This window comes from Balaenoptera acutorostrata, chromosome 6, assembly GCF_949987535.1.
Source record: "Balaenoptera acutorostrata chromosome 6, mBalAcu1.1, whole genome shotgun sequence".
Taxonomy (NCBI): Eukaryota; Metazoa; Chordata; class Mammalia; order Artiodactyla; family Balaenopteridae; genus Balaenoptera; species Balaenoptera acutorostrata.
In genome coordinates this window covers 40456936-40472809 of record NC_080069.1, presented here as the reverse complement: position 1 = coordinate 40472809, position 15874 = coordinate 40456936, and the positions used below count along the sequence as shown (strand labels likewise).

At 38.7% G+C, this 15874-nt stretch overlaps 1 non-coding gene across 1 annotated transcript; it reads left to right on the top strand.

Annotated features, from left to right (window-relative positions):
• Positions 1 to 4227: 4227 nt before the first annotated feature.
• Positions 4228 to 4331, top strand: LOC114237028 (U6 spliceosomal RNA). Its single transcript, XR_003622832.1, has one exon. It is a non-coding gene; the product is annotated as a U6 spliceosomal RNA (small nuclear RNA).
• Positions 4332 to 15874: the final 11543 nt, after the last annotated feature.

Sequence of the window (15874 nt, the reverse complement as noted above, 5' to 3'; positions counted from 1 at the left end):
AAAATTACCATTGAAAAATTTCAACAGAAAGGAGACAGATATACATACCACTTGTCCATGTGCACAGCAAAGACAATTTGTCCAATATCCCCTTTGTGATGTTCACTCTTGTATGTAACTTTATTAAATGGAATAGGGGATGGAATTTTCTAACATTCACATCATTATCTCTTTGCTTTTCTCTCTTCCTCATTTTTTCTTTCCTGTCAGAGCAGACATCTGAATTCATGTACATCAAATGCATATGTATTCTAACACCATTATAAATAAAACCTTGATATCCAATTATATCCATTTGCAGATTCTGCTTTTGCTTCATGCCAAGCTTGATGTAAAATTCAAACCGCTACAAATCCCACTTCCCAACAAATAATCCTCTAGCACCACAAATATTGAAAAAAACTAGAATTTGCTAGGATATTGACATTGGGAGAAGTTGAAGGACGGGGGAATATGGGAACTCTCTGTACTTTGCACTCAATTTTACTGTGATCCTAAAACTAAATTTTATTAATTAAGAGAACAGAATTTGCTAACCATGTAGCAAAATTGAAAAGTTGACACCAAATAGCACACGTTATTTCCATCAGACAATTCCTCCCTAAGTGGCTCTTGCCAACAGTACCAACATGGGCAGTCAGGACCCCAGCTCTTGGCCCCAGAATTAAAAGGCCCAATTCTGACTTCTTCCAGCTGAATACACACCTATGATTTGGGGTCAGTGGGGTCAAGGAGCTGTGCTCTCCAGAGCCCACATTCTAGAACTTTTCTTTTGTCCCTCACCTACTCTCTTTTTTTTTAAAGCTTCTTTTTCATTTTCATGAAACCTAAATGTCAGCCACATGATCATTTCTATCCTTCACAACTATTACGGTCTTTTTGCAGTAAAACCAAGCTCTTCATACAAACAAAAGTTAATATCAACTGCTGAGACGCTAGAATATTCTTCACCTCATTTACATTTTTTCTACATATCAGCATTAATTTGTTAGAAATATTAAGGAAAGATTTTCCTTTCACACAGCAACCAAGACAAAATAACTGAAAGTAAAATCAAAACCAAATGCACAGGATTCATATGAAAAGAATTACAAAACTTTACTGAGGTACCTGAAAGGTACAAAAAGTGGAGAGATATACTGTAGCCCAGATTAAAAGATTTTGTATTGTAAATATGACAATTATCCACAAGTTAACATCTAATGGAATGAAACTCTAATCAAATTCACAATTGGATTTTTAAATTTGAAACAATACAAATAAATAGACTAATAAAGTACTTATATTATCTCATAGAGAAGAAGGCCCCAGAAGAAGAGAATAAAATCCAAAAACCGTCTAGGGAAATATCAACAGAATGAACTCAGAAAAATTTAGAATTTCTGAATGGCAAAAAGAAGGCTATGAAAAAAATTTTTTAAGTGAAAAGGTAAATGATAATCTAAAATAAATTTACAACATACAAATCAGAAAAAAAGTTGATATATTGGAAGAGGTGTTTTTAATCAATAAAATAAGGCCAGTAAAACATGAAGTATTACCCAGGAAAGTATTCTCGAGGATTCAGGAATTACACATTCTCAGACACTATCAGTAGTTGTCAATCTGAATAACTTTTTAAAAGTACACATAAAATCCATAAAATGCACAATAACATTTGGGTTATTGGTCCTTCTTTCAGGACCAGTGGCCTTTTGGGACCAATGTAGTACAAGGTAATAGTTATACAAAAAAGTATAATTATCCGAGCAAAAGAATTACTGTCTTGACTTTTACAAACAGTGAAAAATTAAAGACTTGAATTTCCATCATTTTCAGGATTAATAAATAAAGTACGGCACTCCCATGAGATGGACTATTGTGCAGCCATGGAAAACAATGATGCAGTTTCCAGCGATGCAGCAACAGGAGTGGCAGCAGTCCTCCAAGATGCCCAGGAGGCAGAGCAATTCAGCCCAAGGGGCAGCAAAGAAACCCTGAGGGAAGTGTGAAATGGTCCACCAAACTGTATCTGCAAACGTTGAAACTAAGCTACAAAAAGGCAACAGGGAAGAATCGATCTTCAGAGTGGAAACCAAAAAAAAATGAAAGAGGAGCAAAAGGAACAGGCCGAAGTGGGTCAGGAAGACACTAAAGAAGATGTAACTGCAGAAAACAGAACAAAGAGGAGAGTCCACCCTGTGGCGAAGCAGAAGCAAAAGAAGCCAAGTCTGATGATGAATATCCTATTCCAACTCTTGTCCGTGGTCTCCATTCTCCCCTTACTGTTCAACTGTCTTGTAAAGGCATGCTTTTTAGACACCCTAAAAATAATTACGAATTTTTTAATCTATTTAGATAAGTGTAAATGCTTCTCCTTAAAAGGTAAAATCAGGTACTGCTGTTTATTTTTCTGCACAACCTGGAATTCAAGGAATATTGAATTAAGGAAATCTTTGACGTCTTGTGCTCCAACTTACCATTCCATAGGCTGGGGGTAGGGAGGATTATATCCTTTAACATGAAGCATAATTAAATGCAACTCACAGTCATAATCATACATTTAGCATGTCTCAAACATTTCATTGCTGATCTTCTATACTTCATGCTGCTCTTTGGTAGAATAGTTTTCTAAGCAAACTGCTCCCTGATCTTGGTGCTCTTGGTCAGACTTGAGTGCCATCTGTGACATCTTTGGTAGCAGTAGCCCAGTTTATACTGCAGCTTTAATCATACACTGTGAAAGATTGGACTTTTTTTAGTATGTTGTAAGTATGTTATTAAGTCATGAATTAGTGGGATTTTAACCTAACAATTTATCAATATTTTATCATATGAGTACTTGATGTCCTCTTCCAAAGGACAATTTGCCTCCAAATTTTAACTGAAGTGACTGGGTAACTTGTTAGAATAGGACTGCAACCACATTTTTTTAGATTTGTTAGGACTTGCATAAAAATTGTGTATAGATTATTTATATCATCTGTGAACAGACCAGACGCTAAACCAATAAAATCTCAATTATAAGAAAAGTGATGGTGTGTATATATTATATTTCATTGACTCTTAGACCTACATTTTTCACATAGGTTCTGCTATCCTCCTAAATGCTTGGTCATGCATGAACGCCAGCAAAGATTTTATATAGTTGTCATTTCAAATTGAGTTATGCACTTCATTGGTACCACGCATGTTGAGTTTAATTGTTATTTAAAACGTCTTTCAAAAGATTTCAGCATAACCAGCATTGAAACAAAATCATATAATGTATGCAGAAAGATATGGAAACAGAAAAGCAGAGTACAAATGTAATATTACTGAAGCAAATAATCTTCATGAGAAGAATGACCATAATTTCATATTTTCTGGGGAAGAAACAACCAGTGCTTGATGGGACCCAAGAAAGAAGATACCCAAAGTGACTAAAGATAAGAAAATGCAGAGATTGCCTTCACACACCGTACAATCCAGCTTGAAGGGTGGAGAAACTGGCAAACTTCAGAATAGATGAAGGAAATTTCAAAGCATCAAGAAGCTGGTTGTATCAGACAGACAAAGACAAATAATGTATGATCTCATTTATAGGTGGAATCTAAAACAAACAAACGAACAAACAAAAAACAGACTCATGGATTCAGAAAACAAATTGATGGTTGCCAGAGATGGGGATAGAGGGTGGGCAAAATGGGGGAAGGGGACCCAAAGGTATGAACTTCCAGTTATAAGATGAGTAAGTCCTGGGATGTAATGCACAGCATGGTGACTATAGTTAATAATATCGTATTGTACACTTGAAAGTTGCTGAGAGAGTAGATCTTAAAAGTTCTCATCACAAGAAAAAAATGTGCTATGTGTGGTGATGGATATTAACTAGACTTATTGTGGTGATCATTTTGCAATATACAAATACTGAATCATTACGTTGTACACCCAAAACTAATATAATGTTTATGTCAATTATATCTCAATTTTTAAAAAAAGAAGCTGCTTATGACACAGGACTGTCCTATCAACAAAGTGTTATGCTATAGTTTAGGTGGCAGCCGTTGCTTGCTTTCTTCCTTTTTCTTACTCCCTCTTCTTCCTTCTTTCTCCCTCCCTTCCTTCCTTTCTTCCTTCCTTCCTTTCACTCTCTCTCTCTCTCTCTCTCTTTCTTTCTCTGTAGTACCTAAAACAATGGGACACTAACAATCAATGATGTCTTATAGTCAAATGTTAACAAGAAAATGTATCCCTGATACATTTTAAGTGTTCCTTTCAGGAGCACATAAACTTAAGACTAGAATCATACAGAGTTAGCATGGCACCTGGGTAAGGATAACATACAACCTGGTGAAGGGTTCCACATTTTTTCTTTTTCTTAATCTGGGTGTTTATTTGTGAACATTCATCCAGCTGTACACTTCTGTTTTGTGCATATTTTTCTAAGTGTGCCATGCTTTAATGTGTTTTCTTAAAATATCAGTATACAACAGAGTTTGCAGAGTATGGGTCCCATTTTTGTAATGATGGAGGTATACGTGACTTCTCACATCGGTGCACATATTTCTGTATGTCGGCACAGAATCCAAATGTCAACAGGAATTATGGAAAGACAGGTGACTTTTACTTTCTTCTTCATGCTTTTCTGTGTCTGAATATTTTTTACAGTGAGCATGTGTTTCTTTCACAATGAGAAAAAAAGACAGAAAGACCTAGTCCCATTTTAAAAACACACATACTTAAACAAAACCTGCATATTCTTTAAACAGCAATTCCACTTCACAGAATTCGTGTACAGAAATAACTAAGGACGTGCACAACAATTTAGCTGTAAGAATGCTCATCACATTTCATATCTCCTATCCAGTATTTTCATTTGAGAATTTAGCCTAAAAAATGATTTACGATGTAGACAGATATTTATTTACAAGTTTTTTTATCATAGTGTTTTGTAAACTGTCAAACACTTCCAATAACTGGGGATAGTTAGATAAGTTACTGTATTGTGCATTCACTTGAGGAACTTAGACACTAACATGGATGTGGATTTTGAAAAAACTGTGATGACATAGGAGATGCTTATTGACACTGTCACATGAAAAACTGTAATACAAAACTCGCAAGGCAGTATAAACCAAATTTTGTAAAACATGCACAAAATAAATATATGACATATATATGCAAATAAGAAAGGAAGAAATACATGTAAATGTTTATACTGGTTATTCCAAACTGAAATTATAAGTTTTTAATTTTCTTTTTTGTACCTTTATGTATTTTCCAAATTCTCTATAATGAGTACTATGTGTTCCGTAACTCTTAGAAAGTCATTTTTTAATCACTGCAGTCACATGTACTTATCCAAAGAGCAAACATCCGCACCAAAACAAAATTCTTATTCTAGAAAGAAACACAGAAGGTGCCTCAGGCCCTGCTTCTCAGCTCTTGTACTCACATAATTGAAGGATGGCCTGTTACTTAGAGCCTATTGGGTTCATTTAAATGCAGTTCTATTACACCTGCTCATCTAGTTTCCTTGCCCAAAATAAATTAGAAATACTGATGGAGGCAGGCAGGCAGAGGAATGCAATTGTCAAGAGACATAAGGATTAATGTAAAAGTGAGGGAGAAGAGAGAAAAATAATAATACTAGGCATATAATAATGTGTGTTTAGTGTCAGGGCATGGGAACCTATAGACCTGAGGGCAACAGTAAATTAAAGCAATCTATATCCATATCCAGAATGTGAGTCAAGACATTAAATACTTTTACATGCAGCACTCTTCTATTAAAAACCTTCAAGTTATAAAATTTCATGGAAATGAACAAAGTTACAAAAGTCAGACCAAAGAGTTTTAAAATTCTTTTGATTGCACAGCAAATATTTATTTTCATAGATTAATGTTATATTACCGTATATATTTATACACAAAGAGAAACATACACACAAAAATATAATTTTTAAAGGATCAAAGTTTGAAATCCTTGTTTTACACCCAAAATGGATCATCTTGTACATTGATTTGGTTCAGAATTCAGCAAATTAATGTCTATGGTTTTATTTTTTTATTCACATTTTAACTCAAAACTTCCCTTTCTAAAAAGAAGGAGGTGAGGGAAAGCAGTAATAAAAAATGATCCTGGCCAGTAGTTTATCTGTCACCTCGTGATTCTTCTGGCAATCTTACAAGAGAGCAGAGAAGGACAGACCATATCGCTAGTCCTAAACTACTGGATGATTAAGTTAAGCAACATTTTGATACATAATGAACCATTCCTTTACCTGATAGACTCTCAATCTCTCAACAACAATAAAAGCACAATAGGTCATCTTCCTCATACCTACCCTACACTTTAGGGGCCTTTACTTGCGTCTGCTCATGTCTTCTATAGTCACAAATCTTTCTTGATATAAGCATCTCAGATTTGAGACAAAGGAAAGCAATTCTGTGATCATTATCATATATATATATACACACACATATATATACACATATAGGTGTGCATATAGTGAGTTATGCAAATATATGAGTCCTATATTCCATAGTAAGAACATTTAAACTTAGAAGGGATTATGAGTGAAGCTTAGTGATCAATAAGAATTGTACCAGTAACTTAACAGTAGTGTTTCCCAGCAGTACAATGTATAGAGAAATTATGGGGAAAAGTCTCCTAGTTAAGAGATATTTACTTGGTTCTTTATTACATGAATGGCTGAATAGTTAATGATTATCATTTACTAACATTTGTAAAAGGTTTTACATTATACACACATATATTTACATTTATATATATATTTATTATATATAATAGATGTATTATATATATTTGTATGTATAATCCTAGTGTGAGAGATATTCTTTGACAAAGCAATTCTGTGATGAATTAAGTTTAGAAAATACTACATCCTTTGCTTGGAAATTAACAGTGTTATTAACATATCAAAGGCCCTGAGAAGGCCCATGATAAAGATACTTTGTCTAATCTGGGATTGCCTAATGTAGAATTTCCCAAATGTATTTGACCATAAAACCCTTTCTTCTTTGTCACCTACTAATATCTCATGGAACCAGTGTTCCTGGGACTGTACTAGGAAAGCTTTATCTCCAACTCCAAATAAGGAAATTGACCATGGAAAAGTTGGGTGCCCTACCCAAGTTTTCATGACCAGTAAGAGGCAGAGCTGGGATAGGTGCCGGTCTTCTGACCCACATAAAGACCCACATGGTCTTTACCTGACAACTTGTCTCTCACTCACTTTACTATTAATAATAAAAGAGCTGAGTAAAGAAGAAACCTACAAGTCCTCATTTAAAATATGTTCCCCTTGTTTGGTGATCTTATTTTATGACTTTTCAGCTGAAAATGGTTCTGGTCTTGCCAATACTCCAGATTACTAATGAAAACATGAGGAACTTGTAGTGGAAAAATAAATGCTTTATGAAAACTGAGAAAAATATCAGGGAGTACTTTACTCTGAATATTATTAGGTTTTCTTTCCTTTAAAAAAAAATTGAACTGTGAGCTTTTATTGGAATAATAAAATATACAAGATAAATTGTAGTTGTAATTTATTCTCCAAAAACCAATTCCTGAAACTATACACAATGGAAAGAACTATAAGAACCATCACTATGCAGATCAGTGGGTTTTTCTGTGTATTTCTTACCAAATAATATTAACATCTTTGTATATATTTCTTGTTGAAAAAAAAAGAAGAAAGGAAAGAAAAACAACTTTAAGTACTAACAAAACTCTTATAGAGTTCCCGTGATATGCCGGATACTTTATATACATTATCTCATTTAATTCTCAGCATGACCCTGCAAGGTACATGCTCATATTCCCATTTGAAAGGTAGGAAAATAGAGGCTCTGGGAGTCAGCACAGAGGTTAAGAGGAACTTGGGCTCCAGAGCCAATGCACCTTGGTTTAAAACCCACCTCTCACTTCTAACTGTCTGACCTCAACAAGTCACTGAGCTTCCCTGCTTCAGTGTCTTTATGTGTAAAATAGGGATAATAATACTCAAACAGAAGTCATCAGGATTAAATAAGCCTCCATAAATGTAGGTTCTTCTTGTTTTTAAGTAAATGTCTGAAGCTCACAGAGTGGAGACTTGTCCTCTCTCATGGCAATAACCAGCTCCCTCACCCTCTGAATTTGCTGTCCTATAAATGCTTTAAATCTCAATTCAAAAACAGTAACATGAGTGGCACTTCAATCTACTTTCTCCAGATCATAGAACAAGCGCCCATATCTGGCATCCCATCCCAGAAGCACAGAGGCCTGGCTCTGACCCTCAGGCAGGATGCTGCTGGCCACACCCTGAGACAACCTGCAACTAACAAGGTTCCCAAACCGCTGGCTACCGGGTCAATTCAGACCCTCCATGTTCTGCAAAGATGTGTATCAACAGCGTGCACACCTGCAAACACGGGCGACCCAAACACAAAAACACCCAGCAAGAAAGGGTGGAGAAGCTGTCTTTAACAGGTTAATCTTTAATTTTCTCAAGTCTGTGGAAGTGATAAGGAAGAAACATTTTTTTTTTAATGGAAAAGCTGACTGTGACCACGAAGAAAATTCACTTCAGCTGCACAAACATTTATTGAGAGTTTACTGGTTCAGACCCTGACAGACGCAAAGGAGTAGGATTGGAATTTTAAGTAGTTTATAATTGGGCTTCCTATTAAATATGGCAGGTTGAACACCTGTGTTCCCTCCCCAGATCGCTCTACAGTGACTGAAAACTAATTTTTCAAAAAGAAGAAATAAAGTTTAAAACCACCCTCTCAGCTGAGCCCCATCCTTACTCTCAGCTAATGACCTCGCCTCATGTTCCAAGAAAAACTCTCCCAAACTCCCATCACCACGTCTCCCCATTCACCTGCTGCAGCGTTCACACCATGTGCCCTTCCTTCCTGTGACTGAAGGCCGCCTTCCAGCTGTAAAGCTCCCCATGCTGTGAGCTAGTTCAGAGAACCACTCCAGAATTCTCCCCCCATCCTACCCTGTCATTTATCCTCTCTACAGGGTCATCCCCCTTCAGCATACAAACTAGCTGAACTCTCCTTGCTCCTTCAGCTCCCTCCCTATTTCTCCACATGAAAGGGCTGCAAAACCATTTTACAATGCTTCTGCATTTATCCCAACTCCTCTCCCTTTTGTAGGCTCACTCCACTCACGTTTTCATCCCACAATCTTAGCGTGGTTACCAATGACATCCTTCTTGCTAAATCCAATAGTCAGTTCTCTCTTTCCTTACTTGGCACAATTTATCACTCCTCCAACTTGATACACTTTCTTCCCTTTGCTTCTCCAAACACCACTCTTTCCCGACTGCCCCACATCCCTCATATTTAATCCTTTGTTCTCTCTTCCTGTTCCAGGGGAACTTGGAGACCACATATTGAAGATGGTGGCATCAAAGGATGAAAGGACCCTGAGTTCCTGAAGATGTGGAGAACATCTTCTCATCTCTTTTAATGACCTACTTTGGAAAGAAACTTTTATTGTGTTAAGCTAGCATGATGGAGAGGTTATTATATCAGTTAGCGTTCTTAGCCTGACTCATATATTCAACCACTGTAATAAGAAGGCAGTGAAAAATCTGATTAATCAAGAAATAGACATTGAAGCGAAGTATTTAGACGTATGGATGTATATAGCCAAAGAAACAGGAAAAAGAGGTGAAAGTGGTACATCCAAGGAGTAGTCCTAGTAGGACTAGGGTGGGGTAGGGTAGGTGACTGCTGGTTTTTATTATAAGCCAAATACTATTGATAATACTTAAATTTAACTACAAATATGCATAATTTAAATAAAAATATAAATTACTGATTTAAAAGAGGTTTACAACTTTCGAGGAGAAGGAAACATGAACACAGATAATTATAGAATACATACTGTAAATACCCAAAGTGACGCATGATGTGTTATGAGTGAAACATAGGAAAAGCTCTTAAAGTGGATCTAATGCACTTGAGTACAGTAAAAGTTGTGTTCCATTTGGTTAGGCTGTTTTGCAGGTTTTGGATATGATGGCTTCTTGGAGGGTGGAAAACTTGGGAGTGTTTTCTTTCTTTTTTCTTGTCTTTATCTTTTGGGAGAAGTGTAAGAGGGAGATATTTTAAATAGTAAGTGGAAGAAGGCCAAGAATCAGGGCTCTGCTAGCACATACTATTCCTTTGTGCAAATTTTTTTAAAGCACCCCTTCCTTGAGACAATTTCGTCTGTTGGAAAGTTGCCTTTACCCTCCTATGTTGTTAGAATTAGATGCTTTACTGACATCTGGTGGATAATCATCATAATAAATATTCAAGTTCAAATATTCATACCTGCAAAGTGAATTGCTCTCCTTAGATGTGTGATGTGGTCCATACACAACCTGTACCCAGGCTTTGGGCATCATCATTGCTAAAATATCTGTTGACAGCTCCAGGCCCTTGGATCCTGATCCCACCTTGCCAGCCTCTGCCTCTTTCCCCTTCTCCTTTCTCTCCTTCTCTTTCTCTCTGGCCCTCCTGTCTAAGAGTGCCTGTCCCCTCCAAAGAATCACCCCCTTCTTTTGCAGAGCAAAAGCCCTGGTTTCAGCAGACACCTAGACTTTTAGAGCTTCTCCTTCTATCCAAAGCTCTATCCAAAACTATGATGTAAATCCAGAGCTTACTGTTTTTAAAATAAATTATTTTCCACCTCAATCTAGAGGCAGGTCATAATTCAGTCTACCTTTTAATTAAATTCTGTGCACTGAATGAATGGGATCCTAAGGCAGCTGCTGAAGGCTCCTGCCCTGAGGCTCTCTGGTTCCACCATTAAGACCATGAACACATTGGAGGTGAGTAGTTGCCACACCCACTCAGATTGTTTCCAAGCCCTCCACTCAGACAGGGGCCAGAAAATCAGTGCGTGCTTTCTTCACCCCTTCTCTTAGGAATCTAGGCTGGTTTTGCTGATGGTTGCTCAGAGCCCCTCATTCAGCTCAGTTGATTAAAAGGGAAGCCTCACTTATTTTTCCTCTGTTTTTTCTGTTCCAGTTTCCTTAAGAGATTGGCTGATACATATTTGAAGAAAAAAATAATAATACTTCACTCTTTCCAGGTCTGACTCCTCTCTTTCCCTTTGTGGGAAATTGAATGAACCTGCCTATGATTTGAAGATATAAAGTGACCCAAACCCCTTTACCTACATGCATAGTTTGATGCCACCACTTCTCTGGATTACTTTCTAAAACCCATAATACCAGATTGGATTAAAAGATTTACCTTCAATGAATCCCTCTCTTGTCATCCGTCTGCCCTAACACTACTGAAGAGAAATGAGGAGGCTACAGGAGACAACCCAATCTCAATGACTAGCTTCTGAATCATTTTGATTCTTAAAACATGCTGACCTGTCGTAAAACAGAATAATTCTAGGAGACATAGTCCCCAAACCAGGTACAGTATAAATTCAAATGTCTTTAGACAATTTCATCATACTCTTCTGAGTTTGAGTCTTGGGAAATTTTTAAGAAATTGGGATAATTTAGTCCACCAAGAAAAAGAGAAAGAAGCTGGAGAAGATTTGACTGCCTTGAGATATAAAAACAGCTGTTATAAGGGTCTTACCATTCATTTTTATTTATGTCCAATAAAATTAGCTTAACCTGCAATTATGTAGCTTTCAATTAGAGAAAGATCTTAAATGTGTGGATAAATAAGCTTTGGAAGGCCATCCTCACTCACACTGGAGAGCTTTTTTGCTTTATTGACAGCTCATCGGAGGCAGGGGAATGAAGAGATGGCTTCCCGAGCTCCCTGGAGACCTGAGTCCACCCTACTCATTCAACAGGCATTGATTGGGCATCTCTATTTGCCAGATACTTGTGAGATTAGGAGTTCAGAGTGAATCAACTAAAATCCTTGCCCTAAGGAGCCCATGACCTGCCAGTGGAATCCCGTTTGTACAGTCCTGTGAGAACTCTTTTTGTCCACCAGGTGAGGGGAAGTCACTCCCTTAAGCTAAATTCCTGCTGATCTGAGCATCTCTCAGACTCACCTGCCAATATAAGTGCAGCTGTAATTTAGCCTAAATCACTGAACACCAGGAATCTATGCCTTCCCTGAGAAGACCCCTTGGCTCTCTTGTAAGCCAGCCAGCATGGGAGGAAAGAGGGTTTTTTAAGTATCCGAGAAGTACCTTTACATGTATTATACGTTATGGATGATTGAGGAGTAATGAAAGGAAGGAATTCCTACCCCAAATTGGAAATTTCAATGCTGATCTGTCTCTTCTGCAGCTGTAGTCGAGGCTTTGCTTGCCTGTCCAGGATCACAAGTTTTGTAAAAAAAATCAAAGCAAGGGTAATATCAAGACTGCACACACTGAAATGTGAAAATGTGTCATATATTTCCCTTAGTCCTCTTAGAACTAGGTCATTAATAGCATGCTTAATTAATGACAATTTTTCATAGATGTGTAACAGTCAAGGTTCCAGTAGGAAAGAGATGACATGCTCAAATTAAGATAATTCAAGAAATATTAAATCAAAGAACTATTTAAAATTTTGCAGGGAAACCACAAGGAATAATGCAGTCCCCTGGAACTAGTGTCACTGTAACTAGACACTCAGGACTCAAGGGAAGAGAGGAAGGCATGATTACCAACCAGAAGGTGAAAATCCTGTAGAGGATGCCATCTTGAGAGGAGCTGCAATCTTCTGTCAAAGGGCACAGCCATCCAAGGCCAGCCCACAGGAGCAGGGATCCGGGAGAACAAATATCCCAACCTCATTCTCCTCCCTCCAACTCCATCAGCTGAATCCAAGAGGGAGCTGGAGGGCAAGGAAGCCCATTTGTTCTGTCAGGTTCATTACCATTAGGAAGAGAGCCGGGGAGAGTAGATGTGGACGGGCAAAGAAAGCATCCAGCCCAGAACCCGAGGTCTGAAAATGACAGTTCCTAGAGTCCCCCAAACAACTTTAAAATTATCACAGTCAACCCAGGGTGATTAAGAAACAGATGTAGCAAATTCTCAGTCCAAATTTGACCAACCTCCCAACCCAACTTTCTGCCCCCCATGCACTTTTTTCCAGCCTTGTGTCATCAAGTGCCAATGGACATCCTTAATAAGTCACCGGAATGTGTTAATGAACTCAGTGGGTGGAAACGTTTCACAAGGCATACGTCTGTCAAACCATCATCTGGTACACTTTAAATATCTTACAATAATTATACTCCAATAAAGATCTTAGAAATAAATAAATAAATAAACATCTTACAATTTTGTTTCTCAATTATGACTCAATAAAGCTGAAAAAAATAATAAAATAATTTTTTAAAAAAGAGAAAAATAATGTCACCTGAAAAAATAAAGATACTGGTAACAATTTAGTAAATGTATTTAAGATAAAGGGTCAGAAGCATGATTAATAAATGGAGGAGCACCCATAAAAATTCAAAACCTTTCACAATTTTTTAAAATAATTCTTGCTTTTCTTCTCATTGTTCTATATATTCTATATTGTTCTATCTATATCTATAGATAGATACAGATTCTATAAAAATAGAATGAGACTTGCCATTCAAAATACCCAACTGAATACAAATATTTACCTTTTCTCTCTGTAAAACCCCCACTGAAATAATAAAATAAATATAAACTATTAAAATAAATCCATAGCAATTCCTGTAAACCAGAGAGCAGTACCACCAGAAGAACAGATAGTGATAAATTTAGAGATAAAGCAGAAGGGAAGCAATTAATGGCAAACTTAATAGGCCTGAAGAACTCATAAACCCAAAATTAACAGAGAAGGACATCCAAAAGTAGAGAGGTTCACCATTCAGAACTTCTGAATAATCCCAAGTCAGCAACAAAGGCCTGGAGAAGGAGCCTTTAGGGGGCTAAAATCTGACCATTGGCTCTAGCTTTCTGAAAGTGCACTTCTGATGAGGCTGCGACCCTGGGTGGTTGCTGGGAGCCACCAAAGCTGATTTTTATAAGGGACAGATGATGCCCTTGTAACCCAGAACACAAACTACCAGCACACCTGCCTTGTACCCGGCAAGAGAAGGAGCTCACTGTGCGGGCTGAGGCGCTGGAACCCACACTGGACACTGTCAAAAACAAAATAAGGGGTCTGGGCAAGATGGCAGAAGAGTAAGGCACGGAGATCACCTTCCTTCCCACAGATACAGTAGAAATACATCTACACGTGGAACTGCTCCTACAGAACACCCACTGAACGCTGGCGGAAGACGTCAGACCTCCCAAAAGGCAAGAAACTCCCCACGTGCCTGGGTAGGGCAAAAGAAAAAAGAAATAACAGAGACAAAAGAATAGGGACGGGACCTGCACCAGTGGGAGGGAGCTGTGAAGGAGGAAAGGTTTCCACACACTAGGAAGCCCCTTTGCAGGCGGAGACTGCAGGTGGCAGAGGGGGGGAGCTTCGGAGCCGCGGAGGAGAGCACAGCCACAGGGGTGCGGAGGGCAAAGCGGAGAGATTCCCGCACGGAGGATCGGTGCCGACCAGCACTCACCAGCCCGAGAGGCTTGTCTGCTCAGCCGCCGGGGCGGGCGGGGGCTGGGAGCTGAGGCTCGGGCTTCAGTCGGATCCCAGGGAGAGGACTGGGGTTGGCAGTGTGAAGACAGCCTGAAGGGGTTAGCGCACCACAGCTGCCGGGAGGGAGTCCGGGAAAAAGTCTGCAGCTGCCAGAGAGGCAAGAGACTTTTTCTTGCCTCTTTGTTTCTTGGTGCGCGAGGAGAGGGGATTCACAGCACCACCTAAATGAACTCCAGAGACGGGCGCGAGCTGCGGTTATCAGCGCAGACCCCAGAGATGGGCATGAGACGCTAAGACTGCTGCTGCCGCCACCAAGAAGCCTGTGTGCGAGCACAGGTCACTCTCCACACCGCCCCTCCCCGGAGCCGGTGCAGCCCGCCACGGCTAGGGTCCCGTGATCCGGGAACAACTTCCCCGGGGAGAACGCACGGCACACCTCAGGCTGCTGCAACTTCCCGCTGGCCTCTGCTGCTGCAGGCTCACCCCGCATCCGTACCCCTCCCTCCCCGCGGCCTGAGTGAGCCAGAGCCCCCGAATCAGCTGCTCCTTTAACCCCGTCCTGTCTGAGTGAAGAACAGACGCCCTCAGTCAACCTACACGCAGAGGCGGGTCCAAATCCAAAGCTGAACCCCGGGAGCTGTGCGAACAAAGAAAAGAAAGGGAAATCTCTCCCAGCAGCTGCAGAAGCAGCAGATTAAAGCTCCACAAACAACTTGATGTGCCTGCATCTGTGGAATACCTGAATAGACAACGAATCATCCCAAATTCAGGAGGTGGACTTTGGGAGCAGGATATAGTAATTTTTCCCCTTTTCCTTTTTTTGTGAGTGTATATGTGTATGCTTCTGGGTGAGATTTTGTCTGTATAGCTTTGCTTTCACCATTAGTCCTAGGGTTAGGTATGTCCGTATTTTTTTTTTTTTTTACTTAAAAAATTCTTTTTTCCTAATAAATGTTTTCTTAATAATTTTTCCTTATTTTCTATTTTTAAAAATTAAAAAAAATTTTAATAAGTTTTTTCATATTTTTTATTTTCAAAAATTAAAAAAATTTTTTCCTACTAAATTTTTTTCTTACTAAATTTTTTTCTTATTTTTTATTATAATAGCTTTATTTTATTTTATTTTATCCTCTTTCTTTCTTTCTTTCTATATTTTCTCCCTTTTATTCTGAGGCGTGTGGATTAAAGGCTCTTGGTGCTCCAGCCAGGCATCAGGGCTGTGCCACTGAGGTGCGAGAGGCAACTTCAGGACACTGGTCCACAAGAGACCTCACAGCTCCACGTAATACCAAATGGCGAAAATCTCTCAGAGATCTCCATCTCAACATCAAGACCCAGCTTCACTCAACGGCCAGCAAGTTACA